The sequence below is a fragment of the Cetorhinus maximus genome, chromosome 7 (genome assembly GCF_964194155.1).
Source record: "Cetorhinus maximus chromosome 7, sCetMax3.hap1.1, whole genome shotgun sequence".
Classification (NCBI taxonomy): Eukaryota; Metazoa; Chordata; class Chondrichthyes; order Lamniformes; family Cetorhinidae; genus Cetorhinus; species Cetorhinus maximus.
Window position 1 is genome coordinate 126,315,520 of NC_135885.1, and position 27,036 is coordinate 126,342,555.

Below are 27,036 nucleotides of genomic sequence, written 5' to 3' on the forward strand. Positions count from 1 at the left end.
CAAAACTATCCCAACCATCTAAACTGAGTATGAGGAACTTAGTAGAAACACTAACGAAAAAGAGTTCATTCTAATTTAATGTAAGTTATGCTATTTTGTAGTAAAGGCATGCAAAAAAAATAAGGAATAAAAAAGGGAATTAAGGAAACATGCTTCCTCTGCTTGTTGGGGAAAGCACATATCATTTAACTGCTATATGTTGATTTGTCTAGCTGAAGAATGATTGCTGAAAAGCAGGGAAAGGGAGAGAAACCATGGGGTCCCAGTGCTTTTCCTGTTTCCAGGCCCTCCATTGTGTCTTTGCAGCAGAACTTTTAGGAGGCCAGGGAACAATGACTGAATGGTCCATAATTGTATGTGTTTCATGATTTTTTCTTTAGACCTGCCACTTCTCACTGCAATATATTTTCAATATCTATCATGCAACACTGCTTTATCACAATATTTCAATACCTCAAAAAACTCATAAAAAGCACCAAGATAGAGTGGGATAATAGATAAGTAGACAAAGGGACAAGATTGAAGTCAAAAGACTCTTGAGAATCATATTATTACGATATGGCAGGTGGTATTTGCCAGGCTGACCAAATCCACAAAGGAAACTTGGCCACACTCTCACAATGATTTTGCAACTTGTATTTATTATGAGAAGGCTTGTGCACTGAAGTCAGTACTAATTAGTCCACTACCACCTTTAGAGATTTTAAAGATGAAACTAAAACATTTATTAACAAAAGAAGAAAAAGCTTAAACACACACACAAGATTACAGTTACACAGTTATAGCAGTTCCCAAAATATCTCCTTAACCAGACTCCCAACTATACACCCCATTTAAGGCAACATTCCAAATAGATTCCAAATTTATAAAGTCATCCAGCCATATTACCACAAGCACCCACTGGACAATGGAATTCCAAAGGCTTTTTACAGAACTTTGGTTACTGGAACATCAAACTTCTTCAGGGTGGCTAGGGGCTTTTCCTATCAGTCTGCTTCACACGGTGCACCTTTCAGGATCTCACACAGCCTTCCATCCTTCTTTAAATATATTTTACCCCTTTCGATTTGTAAATCCCATCATGATTTCCATTTGTCTTTAGAAGTTAATTTAATTAGACACACACACACATACACACACACACATGCACGCACACATGCGCACACACACACACAAATCTGCTTTAAAATATCCCACAAGATATTAGGAAAAATATGATAGTTCCTTGAAAATGTGCAATGTAAAACAAGTTACTGATTCATTATGAGCCCATTATCCTGTCCTAGCAATCTCACCCCACAAAGCCCACTCGCAGTAAACTTTCATTAGCAACAAAATAAACAGAACTCCTGCCATAATTCCACTCTCTGTTCTCCAGACAATTATGGATGACAAAGACCATCTAGCCCAGGTCATCTCATCGGTCTCAGAATGACACATGAACATATGTATTAAGAGCCGGAGTAGGCCATTTTGGCCATTGAGCATGCTCTGCCATTTGATAACATTGCTGACATTACACCAGTGACTACAACTGAAATGTACTTAATTGGCTGTAAAGGATTTTGGGTCATCATGAAAGGTATTGTATAAATGCAGGTTTTGTCTCTCTTTTATTACACCTCATGCAGTAGGCAGAGTGACTGGAACAATGGTGAATTCAAAGGCCGAATGCTGAGTCTCTAAGAATAATTAATCACAGAACAAGCAACTGATGTTAGGACAGTGTCTGCAAAGAAGTCACAACATCTACAAAAACAATTCAAATTTTTTGCTAATTTCTCCCCAATGCCCCCCCACTAATTTCCCCCCAACCCTCGCTCCAACTTTCCCCTCTACCTCCCACCAAACCCCCTTTAACCTCATGGAACCTACCCTCCAACCTACACCCCTCCAGCCTTCCCCCAAACCGTCCATCCAACCTTGTCCACAAACCCCCCCATCCAACATTGTCCCCAAACCCCCCCATCCAACCTTGCCCCCAAATGCCCCCATCCAACCTTGCCCCCAAACCCCCATCCAGCCTTGCCCCCAAACTCCCCCATCCAACCTTACCCCCAAAACCCTCTCCAACCTTCCTCCCAAACCTCCCTCCAACTTCCCTCCCACACTCCCCTCTAAAATTCCCCCCAAACCTCCCCTCCAACCTTCCCCCCAAACCCCTCTAACATTCCCCTCAAATCCCCCCTCCAACCTTCCCCCCAACCCCCTTCCAACCTTCCCCCAACCCCCCCTCTAACATTCCCTCCAAACCCCCCTCTAACATTCCCTCCAAACCCCCCCTCTAACATTCCCCCCAAACCCCACACTAACATTCCCCCAACTCCCCCTCCAGTCCCCCTGCAACATTCCCCCCAATCCCCTCTCCAACATTCCCTCCAACACCCCCCACAATCGCCCCCATCCAGACAGCATCCAATTGGTTCCAAAATGACAGGGATGTGACTTACCATTTTTCAAGCAGCAACACTCTCAGTTGCTGCTGCTGCTTCTCACCTTTGGGCAGCTTTGAGGTTTCCCAGCGGGCTTTTCAAAAAAAGAAAAGGCGGAATTGTTAAGCTGCCCGAAGGCTGGAAGCAGCAGCAGAAACTATAGAAATTGGCCTGATACTGACAGACCAGCTTAAAAACCTATCGGAAATCTCAGCCTGACAGACCCGTATTTTTAAAGCTGGTCTTTCAGTTCTGCAGCACTGGCTGCTCAGCACGGATGACGAGAAACTGTTTGAAACACTGAGCCCGCGTCCAGGCTGGGACCCCCGGACCCAGGGCATCAGTATTTGGCACCAGCTCCACCCCCCTCACCTGGGTCTTGCTGAGACATTGGTGTGTCCAAACAATATCTGGCTTACTATACACAACTAAACAACATACAGCTACTCATGACTTGGTGTTACACTACTGAAGCCATGAACATTTTCACTCTCCTCTCCTGATTGCGTGTTCTCTTACATCAAAATTACGGGCGGTGTTTTTAATACAGTCCCACACATTAACCCCTACAAACCATAATACTACATTAACCTGTGATTTTGCATCTTCTAAGAGCGAACACACATTTGTACAATGGTAATGGTAGAAACTTGGGCCTAAGTTTATATCGCTTTCAAAAGAGCCAATAAATTTATGCATTAAGAGTGGGTTTAACAGAGCAGCTACAAAACTAAAAGCTAGACAGAAAAACCTTAATCTTTGTCACAACTGAAAGAAATTGAACGGCAACCTGCTAATTATATTTATTTGACTAGTTGAGCAGATTTAAGCTGTACACACTCTTAAAAAAAAAATCATTGTGGGCAAAACAGAAAGAATGTGCAATACAAAGGCAAAACAATTTAATGATGAATTGGAACCAAAAGAATTTGCTTTGTGTTACAACTGGGACCATTCAGTGGGTGCAGAATATCACACTATACAATGATGAAATGAAGAGGGATTACACACTCCTACATATAAACAATTTGCAACAATTAGTTTACCACATGGGATACATGAAACTGTAGCAGTGTAATTATTTTCAAGGTGGTGTTCATGTGAACAATGCTTACAATGGATTCCACTGAGATGTCAACACAGTTGATTTGATTTTTTTGCAAAACATTATTGGTGTCTGAGTTTGGCTGTAAGTCAACCTTGCAACATTTCCTTACAGTTCTGTCATTTTAAATGAGATCCTTGGCTGGTGATGAAGGGGCCTGCTGATGTTACTTTAGGAAGTAAAGCAGTCACCAAAATCTTTGCTTCAAGGTTTCCTGATCCTGGCTGAAACTTGCTTCCCCATTCTCTGGCCGGGATTTTCCGGCCCCATCGTGGTGGGACCAGGCACATGAGATTTGACAGCCCAGCCAAAAGTCCATTGCCTTTCGGCGAGACTGGACAATCTCGGCGGTGGGCAGAGCTAGAAAATCTTGCCATCTGTCTTTTCTTGACAGACAATTCCTGACGTAGTTGTGCCCATGAAAGCACTTGTCCCTGAACATTTTCAGTTGCATATGCTTGGACCTGTACATGTGGCTGCATGGATAATGGCATGTGTGGGGAGAACGCCACCTGCTTCTTATCCATGCTAATATCCTAACTAGAAGATTGTAGTGTTGGGTATACAATGGTGGACAGATACCCTCCAATCATTTCAGAGACAGCTAAACATCCTGGTGCGGTGTCTGTAGGTTCTTTCTGATTATGCTTAGTTTGGCTATTCTTATCTGGTATTCCCAAGCCTTACCTAATGACCGCTAATTAGATTCTTAATGGCTTTGTTTTATCTTTCTTCTAATAGAATGAAGCACCTGATATACAATCCCCAGTTATTTTAGGGAATTGCAACAAGATTAAGTGCGTAGTGTTATGTCAATAAGACATGAACGAAGCCAAAACTGTGTACATCAGACTTTATTCTTATTTTGCTGTTTTAACAATGGGCTTTCTGCTGAACCCAACAAGATGGCTGCTACAAGTCACATGACTACAGGATTGGCCCTTTGCTCTGGAAGCTTTCAACAGAAGTTACAAGAACAAAATAATCCTCCTCTATCATTGTGGAATCACACAACAAATTGTAAGGGCATTATATTCATGAAACCAGGAGACTTACAGGGATCAAAACTTGTTATTCTTGCCAAAGTGCTAACAGACCCATCTCACACTTGGAACAGCCAAAGTCCATTTCAAAGGGGGACCATTGAGGAAAAATGGATGTCATTTTCATCTTTATAAGATTACCCCTCTAACAGAGTCAGGGAGTCTGCATAGACAATGGCTCCGCAGCATAAGATGCTCAACATAGATGGTGAATCTTTTGAAAGCTAAAGGCATTATCAGTCTTGAAACCAAAGCCAGTCCCAGTCCACTAGATAAATATTCCTTTTGAAATCATTGTGGAGAAAGAAGGTGACATGACCCGAGTGACCGTTTTGAAATTTCTACATTCCTTTGAGAACCGAGAAACTCTCAGCTGAATTACCAAGTAATCGAACAGATCTGCAGCAGGACCCCCAGCTGATCAAGCAGCTGGTCACTGTGCCTCAACTCCTCAAAACCTGTACATTTAAAAAATCTCTGATCATTTCTTGCCAACCAACCTAAGCACAGAAGTCCCATCATGCTACATTATCATTCATTCAAGGATTTTTGTGTTGCTGTCTCCAACCAAGAACTCATCAGGACTGAACTCCACCACAAAGGAAACACCCTCTGGACTTTGACTTTCCAGACTCTGGAAATCACGCAAGCTAATATTAATTTCTGTGGTTCTTTTACTGTTGCTAACCATAGTTGTAAACTACTCCCCACTCTTTACTGTATATGTGTGTGTGTATGTGCGTGTGAGGTTGCAAACAATCCCCATCTACCCCTGCCCCCGGGTGTGAATGTGAAATAAACTAACCCTCTGAGTTAATCATAAGGAGAGTTTGCTGGCGTGTTACCTATAAAATTGGACCACACAAGCTTAGTGTTTGGGGAAACAAGCCACAGTCGATTTGAAGAATAATTCAAAAACACCACTGCCTACGGAAAGATGGTGAGAGGATAAAGGAGTTCAGTTTGCCCTGCCTCTTGTCCGCAATTGTAGTCAAAAATTAAGCGCAAAATCTAAAACCATGCTTGGTTCAATCAAAGCCAAGCTTTCTTTCAAAAGACTAATTCTGTCCCTTGGAGGCAAAATCTTGAAGGAGTTGGTACAAAAAAAGGGATTGTCTTATTGCACATGGTCACAAATGCTTCATCATGTGATTGTTAAATATTGTCATCATGTGTGTTGTTAAATATTGGCCAAGCACTGGCTTTGGAAAGTTCCAGCTGCTATTAGTGTGTAAACTGGAAGCATCTGGAAGAAAAGACAGAGAATCTACTGGGAAAGTAAGTTTCAAACAGGATCAGTGAATGCTGAAAAGCAAAGGTTTTTGTGAGTGGTTTGCTTGCTGAAGCAACATCAGAGGTCTCCTCTGGACAGCTCAATTCCCATCCAGCTGACACCCCACAGCCATCTCACCGGCTCTTCTCAGGAGGAACATACTTATAAGGGGCACAAAGGTATAAACCCAAAGCAGATCTTCTTCAGTTCTCTGCCCAAAAACAGGTCCGACCCACAGCGCCACAACCTCTACCATGGGTAGGACAAGGAGGCATGCCCCAAATTCACCTCAGCCGGAACAGGGATTGAATCCCATTCTGTTGGCACCAATCCCAATCTGATCCTCAGACTGTCCAGCCAACCCCCCCTCCGAAGGAGTTGAGTTGTTGTGACAACATACACTTTTACATGCATGGCACCATGGATAGTGCTGGTTGAGCCTTCAAATTCTTTCCATCACATGGCTGACCAGGAATCTCTCCTGCTCTTACCACCTGTGATTGATGTGAGTTGGAAGGATTTACAAGTTGATACTCAACCTATTTGGCCATGTTATGACCCCCATCTTCCTTGGACAACAAGTCCTGGACTGGGACTTGAACCCGGAACCTCTGATTCAAAGGCAAGGTCGCTACCCGCGGTGTCACAAGGCTCGTAGAAGCAGATAATGGGGCCGAAAATCAGTGGTCCTTTCACCAGGAATTGGCCCCGAAGAAATTTCCACTGCAGACTTTCTGGGATCAATTCCCTTTCTTAAATAACTCCTTTGGGTGCCCTTGCTATAACAGGGGCATCTCAAGGGAGTCACGAAATGTGACATAGGCTGCCTGTGCGGGAGGACGTGGGGTGGAATCGTCCGTGCCCACTGGTCTCAGGCGTGTTTGGTGGCATGAGCGTACAATATGGCGCAAAGGCCAAAAATCGGTTTCACAATGTCGTGAAACCAGTTTGTGATCGTCCGCTCTGCCCGCTGATGGCTGGGCATGTTTCCCGCCATCAGGCGTCAGGAACCTCATTGTAACACATCTGCATATCATTATAAGCCCAGCCCACTGGAATCGCACCCCCCCCTTCCCCCTCCCTCGCTGCTGGATCGTGCACCCACTCCGACATGTTTCACAACAGTATATAAAAGTTGTGTACTTGGAGGACTGCACTTTGAGGGGAACTTGGAGGTGAGTACACAGTAACATTGCGGACTGCTCGCCCAAGCCACCGATTGGGTTTTGAGGTTGAGGTGCATTGGCAGGGGGTGGGGGGCAAGGGCTGCCCTGCAGCTGAGGCGCATTGGGTGGGTAGCGAGCAAAGGGCAGCCCTGTGGTTGAAGGTAGTGCACAAACACGTGAGGGTGGGCGAGGGAAGCAGCCACACATTAGGGAAACCTTATATAAAGTGAGCATTCCTCTGCAGCTGAGGCGCAGCCACATTGACATGGATGGAGTCAGACCTCTAGCTTCTCTGCCCAGTCAAGCAACACAGAGGCATCAAAGTGCCACCAAGTGCTCCAGAGCTTTTCACCTCTGAGCACAGGCTGCAAAGTAATGAGCATTTTAGTGGACTGTAGAAGAGTTGGGCAACTGCACATGTTGTACAATCTCCTTGCTAAAGCTGGACATGGAGCAGTCACTGCTGGAGGTACTCACAGCCCCTTGCAACATCATCATCCTGATTTGGACCAGTCTACCCTATGGTTCAAGCTAACAGTGCAGCCTTGCAGTGCGGGTTAGGAGAATGCCTGCGCCTGAGCTGAGAGCACAGCATGCAGTCTAATGGGCAAAACTGCTGGCAATTGGTCAGTTGGAGCAGGGTGGAGGTGAATGGGGTTTTGGGCGGCCACGGAGTGCACTAAACTCTGGCCATCCAAGTGGTGGCCAGCACTCTCTGGGATGTGATAAGTGTCCTTCAGGCTTAACCAAGAGAGGTTCTTAGTGCACTCATGCTAACCCACACTTCTTCTCTTTCGCCCAGCAGGAGGACTACATCAGGATCATGGTGCCTAGTGAACTAGCTGTATGCCTCATAGTGTACAGGCAACGAAAACGGCTGAGAAAAGAGCAAATGAGGCACCTGGCTGCACAGAGGGAGGAGCAGCACCCTCTGGAAGATAGGGCAGCCAGGGCTCCTGCACATGCCATCAAAGAGCCACAGCGAGCCGTCGCTGGTCGGCGCCTAGATGGACCCGGGGGATATAGATGCCGCCAGTCATTCCTGCAGATGGCTGAGGACCAGTGTCGCCGAAGGCTGCGTATGTCTAGGGAACTGGTCGGTCACATCTGTCAGTTACTGCAGGATTTGGTGCCACGAGGGCATGGAGGGCATCCACTGCCAGTGGCCATGAAAGTGACAGTAGCGCTTAATTTCTATGCCAGTGGCTCTTTTCAGGGCTCCACAGGTGACATCTATGGGATATCTCAAGCTTCCACCCACAAATGCATCCATGAGGTCACAGATGCCATCTTCATGAGGGCACACAACTTTGTGCATTCTGCCCTGGATTAGGACAGCCAGGATGCAGGAGCGATTGGATATGCCCAGATCTCAGGGTTCCCACAGGTGCAGGGTGCCTTCAACTGCACTTACGTGGCACTCAGATCTCCATCGCAACAAGCGGTCAACTATATCAACTGCAAGGGATTCAACTCGCTGAATGTGCAGCTGGTGTGCGACCACCATAAGTGCATCCTGCAGATCTACGCATGGTTTTCAAGGTCTGTCCAATACTCTTACATTCTCAGTCAGTCACAGATCTCTGATGTCTTCCAGGACCAAAGAGGCTGCAGGGTTGGCCCCTCGGGTACAAGAGCTATCCACAGAGGATGTGGCTGATGACACCCGTGTGCCAGCCTCAGGCTGCAGCAAAGTGATGGTATAATGGGGCTCATGCTGCAACTCGCAACTTGGTGGAACAAACTGCTGGGATGCTGAAAATGAGGTTCCGGTGCCTGGTCCGGTCTGGTGGAGCCTGGTGCAGCCCACAGAGGGTGCCATGCATTGTCGTCGTTTGTCGCGCCTTCTAAAACCTGGCACTGCAAAGGGGAGAGGAGCTGGCTGAGGGGGGATGGAGGAACAGGAGGCCTCTTCCCATGAGGAGGACGCTGATGGGAATCAGAATGAGGACATCCTCAAAGGCAACGATGACGGGGTTGAGGCCTTTGCACTGGCCAGACGAGGCAGGTGTTGCCAGATCTTTGTCCACTCACTTAACCTATTTATGTCATTTTGTAGCCTCCTTACATCCTCTTCACAATTTACTTCCCTACCTATCTTTGTGTCATCAGCAAATTTAGCAACCATTCCTTTGGTCCCTTCATCCAAGTCATTTATATAAATTGTAAAAGGTTGAGGCCCCAGCACTGATCCCTGTGGCACACCGAACTTCACATCCTGTCATCCAGACATAGACCCATTAATGCCAACTCTCTGCATCCTGTTAGCTAACCAATCTTCTATCCATGCCAATATGTTACCCCCTACACCATGAGCTTTTATTTTCTGTGAACACCTTTGATGTGGCACTTTATCAAATGCCTTCTGGGAATCTAAGTACAGTAAATCCACCAGTTCCTCTTTATCCATAGCACATGTAATTCCTTCAACTCCAATAAATTGTTTAAACATGATTTCCATTTTGCAAAACCATGTTGACTCCGCCTGACTACCTTGAATTTTTCTAAGTACCCTGCTAAAACATCTTTAATAATAGCTTCTAACATTTTTCTTATGATAGATGTTAGGGGTTAGCTGGCCTGTAGTTTCATGACTTTGGTCTCCTTCACTTTTGGAATAAAGAAGTTATATTTGCTATTTTCCAATCTAATGAAAACTTCCCCAAATCCAGGGAATGTTGGGAAATTTAAAACAGTGCATCAACTATCTCACTAGCCACTTCTTTCATGGCCTTAGGGTGCAGTCCATCCAGACTTGGGGAATTGTCAGCCCGCAGCCCCAACAATTTGCTCAATACCACTTCCCCGGTGATTGTAATATTCCTGAGTATCTCCCTCCCTTCCATTTCCTGATTTACAGCTATTTCTGGAGTTTTACTTGTGTCCTCTAAGGTGAGGACTGAAGCAAAGTACCTGTTTAATTCATCCGCCATCTCCCTACTTTCCATTATCAATTCTCTAGATGCACTCTACATAGGACCGACGCTCATGCTGTAAACTCCTTTCTTATTTAAATATCTGTAGAAACTCTTCCTTCTCTATGTTACTAGCTAGCTTTCTCTAATATTCAATTTTTTCCCTCCTTATTAATCTTTTTGTTATTCTTTGCTGTTCTTTATATTCTTTCTAATCTTCTGACCTGCCACCCGTCTTTGTGTAATTATATGCTTTTCCTTTAAGTTTGATACTGTCTCAGCCCAGGGCCTCATCTTCGATTCCAGAAGGATGATGACGACATGCAGTGAGGACACCCCATAGGTCTTCACATAGACTCTGAGAATGTCTGACCCCTGCTTGGCCGAGGGCGGCTCGCTTGTGCTCTGTGATCAGGGTCATTTCATAAAGACGCAGCCGTGAAACTTTAAAAGCACCTGATCCTTTGTCTTTCTTCAGCACCTGAGTCCTTCAGGAGCACAGCATCACTGGTCACAGATGCTGAAGAGATGGGGGCCAACCCCACCTTAAAGGTGCTGAGAGCACACAGAGAGAAGGAGAGAACTCTGTGATGCCTGACCACGACATTCTGGCAGCAATGACAAGCCCCATCGAGGTGCAGGCATCAGGAATGTTTCCAGGGAGTGTGAGGCTGGACCATCACTTTGGTCTGAAGGCTGCACAGAGCACAGGGAAGAGGCCGTGGACTGAGACGCCTGCCTTTAGCTTGTGCAGAAAGATTTCACATCTGAGTGTCGCAAACACTACTCATCAGAACAAGGAGCCAGAGGCAGGGAGGCATTCTTGGGAGTTTAATGACAATGGTGAACAGTATGTACAAGTAACAACCGTGCCCATGCTGTGCAACTACATCTTCTTAACTTTCCTAACCCTGCCGTTACCGAGTGCTCCCCAGCCATCAACAGCGGAGGTGGGGGCAGCTACAGACCGCTACACCCTCTCTAATATGACTTAGAGGTTGTCCTCTGGAGGGCCGAGACCTGCAGGGCCCCATCTTGCTTTCAAGCTGTGGAGCTGGAGCTGCTGAGGTCACAGGAATTGGAGATTTAGATGTGTTGGACACTCCCAGGGTCACCTGGATGGCTGGCCCCGGAGGTACACCAGCTGATCCTCTTCTCCATGGGCGCCCAAGGGCCCCTGGCTGACTCCTTGAGGAGGAAGGGTAGCTGGAGTGGGATCAAGCTGCCCCACACCCCTCTCGTGTACATACTGTTGGAGGCCAACTATGTCATCAGCGAAGGAGTTGAACCCACACAGCAGTGCAGGAGCAACATCCTGGACCAAGGTCTCCATGGCGGCCGTCATCCTACCAGTGTTGACCTCTGTGCGTTGGCATGTCGGTGCTATCACCTCAGCCTGAAAGCAGATGGCCTCTTCCATCGAGTCTTGAAATCTAAGGATTGCTGCAGAGATCCCTTCTTGTTGTTTCCGAGCTTGCCTTTGCAAATCCAGCAACTGTGACATGACCCAGTCCAGAGACTCATCATCTGACTTGGACTCAGCAAGTATCTGGCCTCCAGCAGTCTGCCAAGTGCCAGAAACCTAGGGAGTCCCTGCTGCTGCTGTCTGTGTATCAGGCAGTGTGACGTGCTCACCAGATTGTGATCCTGAGACTACTGTAAAGCTAAGTTCCACTGAGGTTTGTGTCTCCGCGCTGGTGGAGAGTGTGGGTGAGCGCTGTGATGGAACTTCAAGGCGGGTGCCTTCAGATTCCTCTATAGAGATTTCTTCGGGTTTGATTGGAGACCCTGGGTCATGGACCCTGTCGGCTGTTTGGCAGATGTGCCTGCGAAAGCAAGGGGAGATAATTAGTGCATGGCAGTGGCCTGTGAATCAGGACACATCACTCACAGCATGGTTGTCTGATGGATGTTGCACTGCTGGATCCTCACTTGGTAGAGCAGCACTGACCTCATCATCAGCACAGGAATGGTCCAGATCCTCGCTGGCCAACTGGATGGCTCTGTTTTCAAAGCCCATGATTATCTTAATTTCAGGCATTCCTCCACCAGTCTGCAATCTCTCCCTTGTGTCGTGTGTCAGCTGGCGCTGCATGAATAGAGATGGAGAGAGTGTAAGCAGGATACCTGCCAGGCCAGATGATAAGTGTGTCTGGCATGTGTGGGTGGTGAGTGGTCCCATGGATGGGATGAGGAAAATGAAGGTGTGTGTGAGAGAGTGAATGGTGATGTCCCTTGAACCAACAGTGAGTGAGGGCACCGTGGACATGTGATGGGTTTGTGAGCATGGGAGTTGTGAGTGATGAGAAGGGTGACTTACCCTGACGGAACAGAGGAGATCACTCATCCTCTTGCAGCATTGGGTAGCTGTTCTCTTTTGAAGGGTGTTGGCACTGACCACGGCTGCCACCGCCTCCCAAGTTGGATTAGTGAGGTTGCTGCCCATTCTGCAGCCAGAGCAGGGGTAGAGGACATCATGGCGAGCCTTCACTACATCCAAAAGGCACTCGTTGGATACGTAATTGAAGCCGGGGGCTACAGTCATTTTGTCTTTCAGGGCCATGTCTTCTCTGCAGCAGTCGTGGGCTGGAAGCACTGAGATGTGTGCGCGCTGGACTTCAAATATGGCACCTGGTGTGCTGAACTGGCGAGGTGATGTCATGGCGGGTGATTGAGTGCCCGCCCACCATAGAAACAGCATGTTTCCCTGGAATGCATAATCATTTCAGCAGGTTTGAAACGTTACAGCCTGAAAAGCCACCATTGCGGCCTTCGGGTAAAACAATGTTTTACACGCCCCTCTACCACACTTAGTGCAAATCTGGGATGACTCTGCCCACTGAAAAAAATATTTTCTGTTTCCAAAATCTCTAGATTTCCAGACCAGAATCCAGGCTGGAACCCCATTGGACCCCAGATGACTCCCACAGTGGTTGACAGACTTTTATATTTACTTAGTTAGCTGGCCCACCCTGCACCCTTCAAATGGGGGATGAGGTATCTCCGAGGGTGAAAGTCCTGTCACTTGTCATTTCCCCTTCCAACATGGTTGACCTCGTGCAGGGGTTTCCCAGAAGCTGAACCACAAACAGTCTTCCACGGGGAAAGCTAGGGCCAAGCAAATCTGACTTCTGGCTGCATTCTCAGCTTTTCTGCCACACACTGGACTTGCATAAGGAATGCACTGGAACAGTGGTGGAGTTTTAGCTCCATTCTCAACAAAGGAAGCACGAGGATAAATCACACTGGGCCCTTCACATTCATCAATTCCAGAGTGTTCAATGTGCTTTCAACAAATTCAAACAACTTTATTTGAAATTTGATCAAGTTTCCTTTTTTTCTGATGTTACAAATTAAGGCAGCCAAGATTAAACAATGGGCTTCAATGATGTTGGAGGTAGTGCAGAGGTCAACGTTGGTGAGAGGAACTTTAAGCCACTATATGGTGCACATGTACACATGATTGAATGTCTCCCCTGGTATTGCACCTTTACAGATTGAACTGATTATTCATGAGCTGCTCTGCCCTTGTCTTCAATTGGTTTCCTCCTTCATTGCTTCACCATTAGCCCACTTTAGATGGAAATGTTGTATATCAAGCAGTGACAACCTCGCAGAGCATAGCGTTCAATGTATTGTAATAATTTACCTTGTTATGTCTAGACAACCAAAGCACTCCAGGATTGGCCTGGAATCTCTAGGAATTGAAGATCAATCTCCAGGACACTGCTGTGTGGAACCCTGGAGGAATATCATTGGGACTTCAAAAAAGTTTTTTTTGTCATTTATACAGTGATCATTGACTTGTGAAGCCATCTGTTCATCTGACTTCTTTATATAACTCACTCACAGAGAATTGCCTTAAAGGAGTTGTGACTATTGCGCAGGAAGCAGACATTCAACTGCATGTTCTAGTGTTGGTCACCGATCACCTGGGATCCCTTGAAGATGCAGACTACTCCCAGCCCCACAAAAATCAAAGGTAAAATGGCTTGAGTGGTTGTCACCCTTCAAATTCGGGATGGCTGGTTAGGCTGCTCAACACCTGGTACAACTGATTAGTGTGTGCCTGATACACAATCTGCCTATTTGTACCTGAAAATTGCAATAGAGACCTGGATCCACATATTTAAGCAATCTTACACTGGTTTCAAGCATGTGGACTGCATGCCTATTTCTAGGCCTAGTTGAACATATACATTAACTGAAATAAAAACAGAATTACCTGGAAAAACTCAGCAGGTCTGGCAACATCAGCGGAGAAGAGTTGACGTTTCGAGTCCTCATGACCCTTCAACAGAACTGTTGAAGGGTCATGAGGACTCGAAATGTCAACTCTTTTCTTGTCCGCGTTGAAGGGTCATGAGGACTCGAAAGGTCAACTCTTTTCTTCTCCGCCGATGCTGCCAGACCTGCTGAGTTTTTCCAGGTAATTCTGTTTTTGTTTTGGATTTCCAGCATCCGCAGTAGTTTTTTGGTTTTATATACATTATCTGCCTTGGGTGTCGATAGGGCTGGCTGCTATTCAATGGCCAATTGGAAAGCTACCCAGTTTCCAAGGAAGAATCAGGTTTACAACCATTGAAAGTCAGCTCCCACTGGTCTCTAGATTCCCTCTTTCCTGCAGTATTGCGTAAACCATGACAAATGTGATTGAGCTGTTTTGAAAAGTACAAGTCATAATCAGGCATTCTCACATCATAGTGATAAAGGGGGAGGTGAAAGAGTTAAAAACCAAATACAATGGACAAAGAGGTGGCTTTTGATAAACCACAAGTCGTAGTCTCGACCAGATAAGGGTCAAGGTTTGTGTGTGTATATATTGAATAGGAGTGGATAATATAATCATGTACAAGTGTCTCAAAGATAATAGGATAGGACTAATGAACTAACTGCGTGTGTAAATGATTGGGTCCTGTAATGAGGTTAAAACATGTACATATTGATCATTAGTGCATGCAAACAGAGTAAGATAAGGGAAAAGTATAATTGCAAGGAAATGTAAACATTCGGGGAGCCTGTACCCATCTTGTATTGATAGAGTCTCCCCTGCATACTTGAATAAAACCAGTGAAAGAAGCATGAGTCTCGTGTATTCGCTGCGGGATCGGAGGGTGCTTCAACTCCCTTTCAGTCAGCAGGATTTTCCCGGACATCTGTGTAGGTGGAACAATGATCTGGTGAGTATATTTCATTTGAAAATGCTCTCCAGTTGTTTGCATCAGACTAGAACGGAGGTCTAATAGGGCAGATCCAAAATTTAGACCAGAGACTCAAGTGGATGGCGACGGTTGAGTCCTGGGTGCATGAGTAAAGTGGGACAATTGAGTCCTGGGGGACGACTGGATCCCTGTTAGGCACGAGATTATGGCTGAGAAAACTGAACTTGAGTTTGTTGCGGAATGGGGAGGTGAGGGAACCATGCCCCTTCACCTTGCCCAGAAGCATAAAAAGTTGATCAATAAAATGAAAAAAAAACAGGGTTAGCGGCCGAGCGACTCACCACTAGGCTCTAAGGAGTGGTGGAAAGGTCAGACAAGTGATAAATCCGACAAAGCTACAGTACTTATTTTGAGCCTGTATCTGCAACAAACTAAACTAATACAGAAATATCTCAGTCAAGTTGCGCCAGTCGCAGCGGCAGATCAATTTCTCCCAACAACAGGTGCCAACAACAGAGAATAGGAATATGTGGAAGGATGATTGGGACCCGAAAGGTCCCCTACTGAATTTTCTGTAACTTAAAAAAAAAAGAATTGATCTAAATTACAAGAGCTGCTTGTGCTGAAGAGAGAGAGAAAGAAAGGGAGAGAAAGGGGGTACCCCTAGAGGAGTTTAATGAGCAGTGACAGGCAGGGGCAGAGGAAATGTGAACTTCAGTCAGTTTGATTGTCCCTATTGGAAAAGTATACTCAAACATTCCAAAGTTTTGACTATAAAGTTTGAGTTGAGATTTCTGGCAAAAATCACAATTTGAAGGTATTGGAAAGATAAAACAGGGTTTTCCTCTGTTTGAGATGAACCAACCTTTGTATCACCCCCTTGTAGAATAGTAGAGGGTAACCCTTCTTACCAGCTTCCAAGCTGATTGGGATTGATACATACAAGTTACATTAGCTCATACCAGTTGGTATTTTAAAATTCTTAGGGAAAAAAAAATTACCTGAAACTCAAAATGATTCTAGGAAAGCCAAAAGGCATAAACACATGGTCTAGGCGGTTCCAATGGATAAAAAGGGGTTTCTTTTGAAGAGATTAATTAAGTATGAAAGGGAATCTGCATCCCAACAGCACTGTTACTTGAATTCGGCACAACCTTGAGATGTAAAGTGCAATGTAACGTAGAAGGTTACTTTTGAATAACTAGGATGCTATCCAAGATAAAGAATGTGTTGATAAACATATGGGTCTTATAATCTGGATACAAATCAATTCACATGAGAAAGAGGTAGTTTTAATTCTGATTGTGTAAATTACAATTCTCATAAAGATTTTTTTTAAATTGCAGTTTGGTTTCTGATAAGGTTCTCAAAAGGGAATTTTTATGTTAAAAGGTTTGACAACTAATTCAAATGCTACAAGCTTTTGTATTTGTAAGCATGTTCCCAAAATATAAAGTTAAGCTCAAGATCTTGACAAAGTTTGGCAGAAATCCAATTTTTGGTTGAGTTAATGAATCTGGGATAATTCTAAAGAAAAGAGTCAGATAAAATTTAGTGGTTACTTTTGAAACAATAAAATGTTGTTTGAGAAGAAGATAACTAAGCAAAACATGTCAATGCCTGAGTTCTGTTTTAAAACTGTTATGAGAATACTTTATTGGGCTGTAAAGTCTCTCCAGACAACCTGAACAAGATAAGATGGTAGTTATTGCATGTGTAAAATGGTATGAGGAAAGGATTAAGGGTAGGAGAAAGAGTTAGGGAAAGAGGACACCATAATGTACAAACTGTTTTAAGGGAACTGAATTTGATAATCTGGCCATCAACTGAGACATTGGAACCGCACAGCGCGAGGTAAGCAAATATCTCGAGACAGAGATCCTCGTTGACATGGAATAGTTAATATGGCTTAAAGAGTAAGGAAACATTTTAAACAATGAAGACAATAGAGAAACTGACCTCAAGAGAATCTTAGGATGATCATGGTCAGGGAGAAAAAAGGTTAGAGGTAAAACTATGTGGAATCTGTAGTTGAGGCAGTTGAAGGATAAGGAGAAATAATACTTAACAACAATTTACCGCAAGATGGATACAGGCAAAGGGAGAGCTGTAAAAAGGCTAAATAGATGTATTACTGATTATGTTAATGTGCCTGTGAGCTACAAAAAGTAAGACCACAGGATTAACACCATGATAACAGGGTCCCAGAAAGAACTGCCACTGGAAGTGAAGATACTGAGCCATTGAAAGATGGGATAAGAAGGTGCATTGTAGAGTTGTGTAGACAGCTTAAGGAATTGAGGTCCGACATGGGACAGCAGCAGGAGATAGTGGACTAGATAGTGGAAGGGGGGTGCCTACCCAGATAGATTCGGATCAGGGAACACATTTGACAGGAAGAGTCATTAAAGAAATGTGTAAACTTATGGTGATTAAACAGAAATTCCACATTCCCTGCCACCCACAGAGCTCGGGGATGGTGGAAATGATGAACCGAACTTTAAAAACTGCAAGGAAATGTAACCATTCGGGGATCTTGTACCCATCTCGTATGGATACAGTCTCCCTTGCATGCTTGAATAAAACAGGTGAAAGGAGCTTGAGTCTCGTGTATTCAATGCGGGATCGGAGGGTGCTTGAACTCCCTTTCAGCAACATTCACTATGGGCTGGATTTTATGGGATGATGTAGGCCCCCAGGCCCTTCCCGCCCTCTCCCCGGCTAAAAAATAAGGGTGTAGAGAGCCCATCCACGATCCCGACAGCTGTCCTGCAGCAATTTAACGCTGGAGGTAGTGATAATAGCTTTCAGGCGAGACTTCCGCCCTTATATGAGGAGGAGGTCCTGTGTTGGAGAGCTGCCAGCCAATTGGATGGCTGTAGCTCTATAATCCCTGCAACAGTGGCCACTGCTGGGACTACAGGTCGTCCCAACGCGCCAAAGAGCTCAGTTAAGTCCAGGGTCGGGGCTCTCAGTCAGGGATTGAGGTAGGTGGGTTTGTGTTCAAGAGGCCATGCAAAGAGTCAAAGAGAGGCATGCCCTTGGGGGGAGGGGTGCCTCCGGTTGGCCTGGGGATCCCCAAAGGAGGTTCCTCTGCTCGATGCCAGCACGCGCAACTAATGCTGCTGGGCTTCTGGCATGGCGTGGACCTCCTCCTCTTCCGGTAAAATACCAACGTGAGTGGGATGAGGCCCTTAAGTGGCCATTAATTGGCCACTTCAGGGCCTCAATAGGCCCGAGGGTGGGCAGGTTGCCCGACACCTACTGCACCTCTCTCCGTAAAATTTCAGGCAGGTCAGTGGTGGGTGAGTAGGCAGTGAGAAGGCCACCTGCTGGGTCTCACATGCCTTGCCCTTCAAACCTGCTGGTGGGGGAGCATAAAATCCAGCCCTATGGATATACTTGGGCGGTTTCACTCGGAAAGAGGAGCCTCTACTAGAACTACGTCTGCTTAAGTGGGGCCAGAGAGATGGAGCACCTCCCGAACAGCCATGACACAGCTTGCATTCTGCTACAGACCATCTTCTTTCTGTTTGAACACATCAACTCGAAGGGTTCTCCTTGGCAAACCATTGGTGACAAGACATGGAGCTTGGCAAGAAAATAATAAATAAAAAGAACTGGCATAAAGTCCAAATCACAGCCAGGAAAAAAAAAAGCTCTGAAATAGCCTCAAGACATGTATCTATTAAGTTCATTTGTCTTTTTTAAATGACTGTCTGGCTGAAGCTCTGCCATCCTGGACGTCATGTTTCCCCAAGTGTGTCTAACAGATGCCTTCCAGGATGGCTGTCAGCCAGGAAATAAAGCAGACGCCTTTTTAATATTAAAATTAAGCTTCCGCGTTGCATGGGAGATTCTGTCATCTATTCCAGATCTGACCACAACATTTAACAGGGCACAAAACAAAAGGGAATCACACAGATTTTACACCCGTTTTCCGAAAATATTTTTATTTTGCTAGGGTTCTTGACCAGGCCCCCAAAGCTGGTAATATCCGGCTGGGGACCAATAACACTTTGTTTAAAGTAGTCAACGTTTGTGATTCAAGATATGAGTTAAGAGAATAAAGCCACCAGATTCCACAGGTTTAGAACAAAAAGAAATAAACTTTACTATACAAGGTCAGAAAGGTAAAGCAATTTACAATACCCATTATCATGCCCAGAAGGGATGAAGGGAAAAATATATATACATCTATATCATCCTGGCTACTTTATAAAATTACTATTATTTTTTGAATGGACACTGACTGAAGCCGGACAAGCTATGGCTCACACAGAAGGAATTTCTAGCCTTCAGAAAACAGCAAGGATCTCATTGGCCAGGATTTTACCGCCCCGCTGTGGCGGGTCTCCCCCCAGTGGATGTAGAGAGCCATTTAAATCTCCATTCAGTTCAGCGGGAATTTAATATCCTGCCTGGCTGGCCGTAAAATCCTGGCTATTGTCTCTAAAGAGCTGTTAATGCCCCCTTTGGCTGCAGAAATCAAATTCCAAGGAAATGCACAAAAATCCTTTACAGTTCTAAGGGAGAGCTCTGGCCAATGGAGATGATATGTCTACGAGGATAAAGGTGCCCTGAAACTACTGAAACTTATTAATGGATGCAACATCTCCAAAATCATGGCCAGGAGTATACATCCTTTGTCAAGCTCAGGGGAAGAAGTGGGATTATGTCACATGCCCCCCCTCCCCCCCACCATGACAAACAGCTAGAGCCATATTGCGTTATGGAGCTGAATCAGGCAGTCTGCCATCTCCCATCAACAAAGCAGCAGTAGAAACAGAGCATGGTCCAGCTTTAAATTGTCTGGCCCTCATCGACACTGTTTTCTACTGGAATGTCTGAACTCCTGTGCCAGTGCCTACTGCAAGGCTGATTCATCTCTATGTGCTTCTCCCATCATGGAAGTCAGCACTACTGGTAAAGTGGATCACCCTGCGTCAGTTTCAGCTGGCTAACCTCTCTGAAGGAATACACCATTGGACTTTTGATTCTAGACTCTGGACTCACATAAAGCAATAATTCTTATTTTTCTGTGGTTTTTGCCCTGCATCTCTTTCTTTCCATTACCCCTCTTTTATTGTGCAAATCTACCGGGGCTACATTCGAAACCCTTTCCTGTGTTTTTTTTGAATGTGTAAAATAAACTAACCCCCTGACCTTACCCTATTTCCAGTTTGCTGTGGGGTTATTAACAGAGAATTGGATCACTCCAAAAACTGAAGGGTTGGGGGAAATACGCCACCACTTATAAAGGGGGAAATCAAAAATCAAAAACACCTTTCTGCTTATGGGTGAATGGTGAGAGGAGAAATCAGGGCTGTTTTAAATTATACCCCTTCCTGTCCATACCACTATCTTATACTCAAACATTCAGGTTAAGTATGAGGTACATGTGAATTTAGAAGTTAACTGTGGGCCGAACACACCACACTACGCAATAAATGGGAGATGCAACCAAAATAGGGTCCGTTGATTTCTCAACAACCAACCCAGATGTCAGTGACAGTGTGAGTCAACCAGTCCCACTGAAACTCTGTCTCTCTCACGAGGGGTTCCAGTCTTCGCCTTCGAAAATCTAACCTTGGAATTCTTTCAAATAGTCGCTCCAACTCAGATGGCATCCACAATGGCCCACCTCACAGGGTTTCAATCCCTTCTCCCGAGATTCCGTTCCCCTGGTTTGCCAAATATGCACCCAAGCACCAACTCATGGGCGCTCGGCCCTTTTCCAATTTGGATCCTTCTTTCTCTGCTCCTCTAGTCTTTTCAACTGATTTTTTTCCTGTCCCTGTCCCCTCTCTGGGTCCTCCCAGTCCCCTCTCCCTGTCCCCTGCCTGGGACTCTCCTTCTTGATGGCACTCTGCTCCCAGGCACCTGACCTGGGTTTTCATGCCGCTTCCTTTTGCACAAGTGCACTGGGCCTAAAATAAGAACATAAAAATGGTGATCTGCACATGTACAGCTCTCTCCTCATCCGAGGCCCATTGGGAGATAAAATTCTTGACCTTCGTACTCTACAATGAGATAAGTTTGAGTTTCATAACAATTTACATGAAGCAAATTAAATAATTCACATATTTGTTAACAAACACACAGGAGTATAAGATTATGATGCCAGACAGGACTTTCAGGGTTCAGGGGTCCCTAGTTTCAAATTATGATTCAGAGTTGTATCTCACATTTCACGAAATCAGCATCTTACAAATTGTTGCTACAATCCCAATGGAGCCTGACAACATTTAGAAGAAATTAATTTCCTAAATGACCCAATGAAAATAACCCAAGGACAAGATTTCACAACAAACAAACTAAAATCAACGCACTTCAAATGCTAGCTAACAGGAAAATGGTACATGAATTAAAATAAATAGGTAAATTTCATTAACTTTACGCCACACTTCGGGCACAGGAATTGTATTAAAGGGGAGTCCAGAAGCTTCTCCCAGCTCTCCAACCAAGCTCAATCACTCCTCACCAAGCTGAGTCGAATCATCCAGTGCCAATTGCCAACCACTCCACTCCCACTGAATTTTCTGGGTACCATTATCACCAGCAAGATGCTGCTCAAAGCATGCCCCTCTCCCTCAGGTCACAGCAGTCCTGATAACTCAGGCTGTCAGTCATTGCAGTATCCGGCCCCTTTAAACAGTTTAATCAGCTCTGATTAACTCTCATAGAAAGTTTCACTTCTGCTCCCCATCATTTCCTACTAAACAGAGATGACCTATTCCTGGAAATGTTTCTATTCTCTCCTCCCTGCTTCTCAGCAGCAGCTTTTCCTTTCTCCTAAGAGCTTCTTTGGATGGTGCTATAAACTCACACTTTGACATCTCAATGGGTTTTGTTATAATCCCCGGCTAATGTTACAACTGGACAAGCCAGATCTCAGGGTGGAACCTGGCTTGATAGATCGTAACTTTTACTTTTTGTTTAGAAACTTGGAGGGCGGCTATTGAACAGAGTCACAGGAGTCAGCTGATGAGCTTCTAGTAAAAAAATAAAACATTTATTAGGCAAGAAAAGGTGAACTATATTATAATACTCCTTCACCCACAACTACACCTTTACAGATATATAGAGATTTGTAAGGATAACACAAGTTACAAAAGCTATCTTATACTCTAATGTTCACAATAAGTACACCGTCCATATAAACCAATAGGCACCCTGTGGTCAGACACACCAGACTCTGAATCCAAAGGTGGAATTTTCCGTGTCCGCTGGCAGTGGACGTGATAGGTGGTGTGTGCGGACAATATGGCGCAATCGGTTTCACAACGGCGGGAAGGCAGGTCACGATGGTCCGCTCAGCCTGCCTCGTTTCCTGCCAAAGGTCGGCGGGGAGCTCATTGTAATACATCAGCATATCATTAAAAGGCCATCCTGCCAGGCTCTGACGGGGCCGCCAATCGTCCATCCACGTTGGCGGTAAAGCACATTGATGTGTTTGAGAACAGCACATGGGTGACGTGCATTTGGTGGCCTTCACTTTGGGTGAACTGGAGGTGCGTGAACAGCAATATTCTGCAGAACTCACCAGGTTTGCCTGCTGCTTTGCAGGCTTCAGGAGCGCCGGGGGGCCAGGGTGAAGTGCCGCCTTGTCACGGAAGTGACTGTTATCGGAGATGGAGGGGGGGAGTCCAGGGGCAACTGTTGCCCAGCCTCATAGGTGACTGTTGTCGGTGGGGGCGGGGGGGGGGGGGGGGGGCGGGGGGGGTGTCCGTGGGCAACTGCTGCCCAGCCCCGGAGGCGACTAGTGTTGGGGAGGATTTTCTGGGGGCAACTGCTGCCCTGGCATTGGATCCCACGCATAAGAAATCGACATGGGGGGTAGGGTAGGTGAGGGAAGCGGCCATGCAGTAGGGACTGACCATTCCTCTGTAACTTAGGCAGTTCAGGCTCAGCCACAGTGATATGATTGGGGTCGGGCTCCTAAACTGCCCACCCACGCAAGCAACGCAGAGGCACCAAAATGCCACGAAGCACTCCAGACCTTACCACCGTCCCCCAACGACTGTGCCCCCACCCCACCCCCGCCGGCATAGACTACGGGTCCACAACCACTTTACTGGACTGCGGAGCAGTTGGAACGTACAATCTCGTCGTCAATGCTGACCATGGAGCAGGCGCTGCTGGAGATGCTCACAGCCCCTTGCAATCTCAGCATCCCAGTTAGGAGCTGTCTTCCCCATGTCGCAGGTTCACAGGGCAGCCATGCAGTGCACTTATCTCTGGCCATCCGAGGGGTGACCAGCACTCTCTGGGAAGCATTAGGGGGCGGTCACACAGGGCCAGGAAAGGTGCTAAGTACAGTCAATGATAACCACGCCTCTCTCTCTCTCTTTCATGCCACAGGAGGACCACGACAGGATCATGGATCCTGGTGACCGAGCTGTATGCCTGATGATCTACAGAGACCGTAGAAGACGGAGGAGAGAGCGTCTGAGGCTCCTGGCCGCACAAAGGCAGGAGCAGCAAACTCAGGATGAAGGGGTTGCTGGGGCTTCTGCACATGCTGCCCAGGAGCGACAGTGAGCTGTGACTAGTCGGCGGCTCGAGACACCTGGGTCTATAGACGCCGCCTGCCATTCCTGCAGATGACTGAGAACCAGTGTCACTGATGACTGCGCATGTTTAGGGACCTGGTCGCTCACATCTGCCACTAACTGCAGGGTTTGGCATCAAGGGAGCCTGAAGGGTATCCACTGCCTGTGGCTGTGAAAGTGACCATGGTGCCCAATTTCTATGCCAGTGGCTCCTTTCAGGGCTCCACAGGTGACCTCTGTGGGATATCATAAGCCGCCACCCACAAATGAATCCATGAGGTCACGGATGCCATCTTCTCCATGGCACACAACTTTGTGCATTTCGCCCAAGACTGGGACAGCCAGGATGCAAGGGCCATTGGATTCGCCTGGATCTCGGGATTCCCACAGGTGCAGGGTGCGATTGACTGCATTCATGTGGCGCTCAGGTCTCCGTCGCTACACACGGTGGACCACATCAACCACAAGGGATTCCACTCACTGAATGTGCTGCTGGTGTGCGACCACCAGAAACACATCCTGCTGCGCCCTTTACAACCTGGCGCCACAACAGGGGTCGAGCTGGCTGAAGGGGAGATGGAGGAGCTGCATGTCTCCTCTGAAGAGGAGGATGCCGACGGGGATGAGGCTGAGTAAGTCCTCAGCGGCGACTATGATGGGGATGGGGCCCTCGAACTGGCTTGATGAGGCAGATGCGCTCGGAAGGCCCTCATAGCTGCTAGATTTGTGGAGGATGATGACGATATGCAGTGAGGTGACTCCATAGATCCCCACATCGCATTTGTGAATGTTTGACTCCAGTCTGGCATATGGCAGCATGAATACCCTCTGTGAGAACGCTCCTGTCATGGAGATGCAGTGGAGGGCCTAATTGTGGCTCGATTGCAGGAGGATGATGACAACATACAGTGCGGAACATAAATCTTCACAAAGCCTCTGAGGATGTCTGATTCCTCCCTGGCCGAGGGCAGCTCGCTTGCGCTCCATGATCAGGGTCATATCATAGGGACGCAGCCATGAAACTTTAGAAGCATCTGAAGCTTTGTCCGTCTTCAGCACCTCAGCCCTTCAGGAGCTGGAGCACAGCATCACTGGTCACAGATGCTGAAGAGATGAGGGCCAGACCCTCCTTAAAGGTGCTGTGAGCACATCGAGAGAATGAGAGAACTTTGTGATGCCTGACCACGACATTCTGGCAGCAATGACCAGCACCGCCAAGGTGCAGGCATCGGTAATGTACCCAGGGAGTGTGAGGCTGGGCCATCACTGTGGTTTGAAGGCTGCACGGAGCACAGGGAAGAGGTCCTGGACTGAGACACCTGCCTTTATTTTGTGCAGAAAGGTTTCACATCTGAGTGACAAGAATACTGCTCATCGGAACAAGGAGCCACAGGCAGGGAGACATTCTTGGGAGTTTATTGACAATAGTGAACAGTATGTGCAAGTGCTTAACACCCATGCCCATGCTGCGTTAATTCTCCTTAACGTTCCTAACCCAGCCGCTTCGTCTTGTTGCTCCCCGGACATCCACAGCGGAGGTGGAGGCAGCCTGCTGACTGCAATGCCCTGTCTGTTAAGACTTTGGCGGACGTCCTCTGGAGGGCCGAGGCTTGGAGGGTCCTGCCGTGTGGCAGTGACACCCTCCTCAGCCTGTGGAGCTGGAGCTGCTGAGGTCACAGGAAGAGGGGAATCGGATTGGCCGGACACTCTCAGAGTCACCTGGATGGATGGGCTCAGAGTGGTGCACCTGCTGATCCTCCTCCCTATGGGTGTCCAGGGACCAAAGCTGACTCCTTGAGGAGCAGGTGTAGCTGGATAGAGCTGCCCGACACCCCTCTCGCGTACACATTGTTGGAGGCCAACTATAGCATCAGCGATGGAGTTGAGCCCGCGCAGCAGTGCTGGAGTGAAGTCCTGGTCCAAGGTCTCCATGGTGGCCGTCACCCTACCTACTCTAAAGCTAAGTGATCAGAACATCATCTAGGCATACTACTACTCGGGGAAGTCATTGCAAAAGTCTCTCCATTGTCCTTTGGACGACTGCACATGCAGACGACACTCCAAATGGTAGGAGAGTATATTGGTACAACCCTTTTGCATGTTGATGGTTATGTATCCTCCAGACATGCTACTCAGCTCTAACTGTTGGTAAGCATGGCTCATTTCCAGTTTTGTATTGGGTTTGCCTCCAGCTGGCTTTGCATGCGAGTCGTCTATCCTCGGGATAGGGTATTTATCTAATTTGACTGCCTTGTTCACGGTCAATTTATAGTCCCCACATGTGCGCATAGTTTCATCAGATTTCACCATTGAGACTATGGGCGCTGCCCATTCCAAAATTGGACTGGTTGGATGATGCCTAGCTTCTCTAACTGGCACAATTCTGCATCCACTTTCTTCTTTGAGGCATAAGGCACAGGCCTGTCCTTAAAGAAACATGTGTTGCCTGAGAATCTACATTTATTTTTGCTTGCAAGTCTTTTAACTTCCCTAATTTGTCACAAAATATACTGTCGTTTCTCCTTAACAGCTCAGGAGCTCCTCCTGTTTTCAAGTGAAATATTTCAGACCAGTTGAGCTTAATTTTTTGTAACCAGTCTCGCCTCAGAAGACTAGTTCCTTCACCTGTCACTATGGTCGCTGGAAGCTGGGCTGTCTGTTGCCTATGGGACACCGGTACTGTGGCGATGCCCTTTACCTGCATGGATTCTCCAGTGTGTGTCTTCAATAAGCCATTGTTCGTTCCAGATTCAGTGCCTTGGTACCTCCATTTAGGTATTTAAATGTGTGCTCTCCCACCACTGTGACTGAGGCTCCCATATCTACCTCCACTATTAGTGGCTTCCCATTCATTTGGATTGTGATGGTAATAGATTCAGTTTTTACTGCTGTGACATAGTACAGGGAATAGATGTCAGTATCAGTAGCTTCAGGTTCTGTTGTATTATTCACTTTAATCATGTTGGTTTGCTGCCGTATGGGCTGTTTCGCTTTCACCCTGCACTGCTTTATTATGTGACTTTTCTCAAGGCAGTAATGACATTCTGCCTCCTTGAATCTGCAGGTGTCCGGTACGTGGTTACCCCCACATCTATAACAGATTAACCTTGGAGTCACTGCTGAAATGTTTCCATTAGGCCCTTTTGCTTTTCTAGCAGCAGAGATTGCCTCTCACTTCGCTGCTGTGTGTCTGGTTTTCGCGTCAGGCCCAGCAGTAGGTTCCCACCCCAAATGAAGAACAGTGCCACATTGTACATGTTGTAAAGCCTGCGAGTCTCTCACAGCACTTTCCATGGCTAGTGCTATTTCCATGGCACGCTTCAAATCAATGTTGACTTCAGTGAGTGAACACCGCTGAATGGCATCATCATGAACTCCACAAACT

General features: G+C 46.5%; 1 long non-coding RNA gene across 1 annotated transcript in view; it reads right to left on the reverse strand.

Annotated features, from left to right (window-relative positions):
* Positions 1 to 707: 707 nt before the first annotated feature.
* Positions 708 to 27,036, reverse strand: part of LOC144682505 (uncharacterized) — a 56,831-nt gene continuing 30,502 nt past the window's right edge. Inside the window, exons 2-3 of the long non-coding RNA XR_013577060.1 lie at positions 2,451 to 2,526; positions 708 to 1,682 (exon numbers count right to left, since the gene is read on the reverse strand). This is a non-coding gene — a long non-coding RNA (uncharacterized LOC144682505). The remainder of the gene's footprint in view (positions 1,683 to 2,450; positions 2,527 to 27,036) is intronic.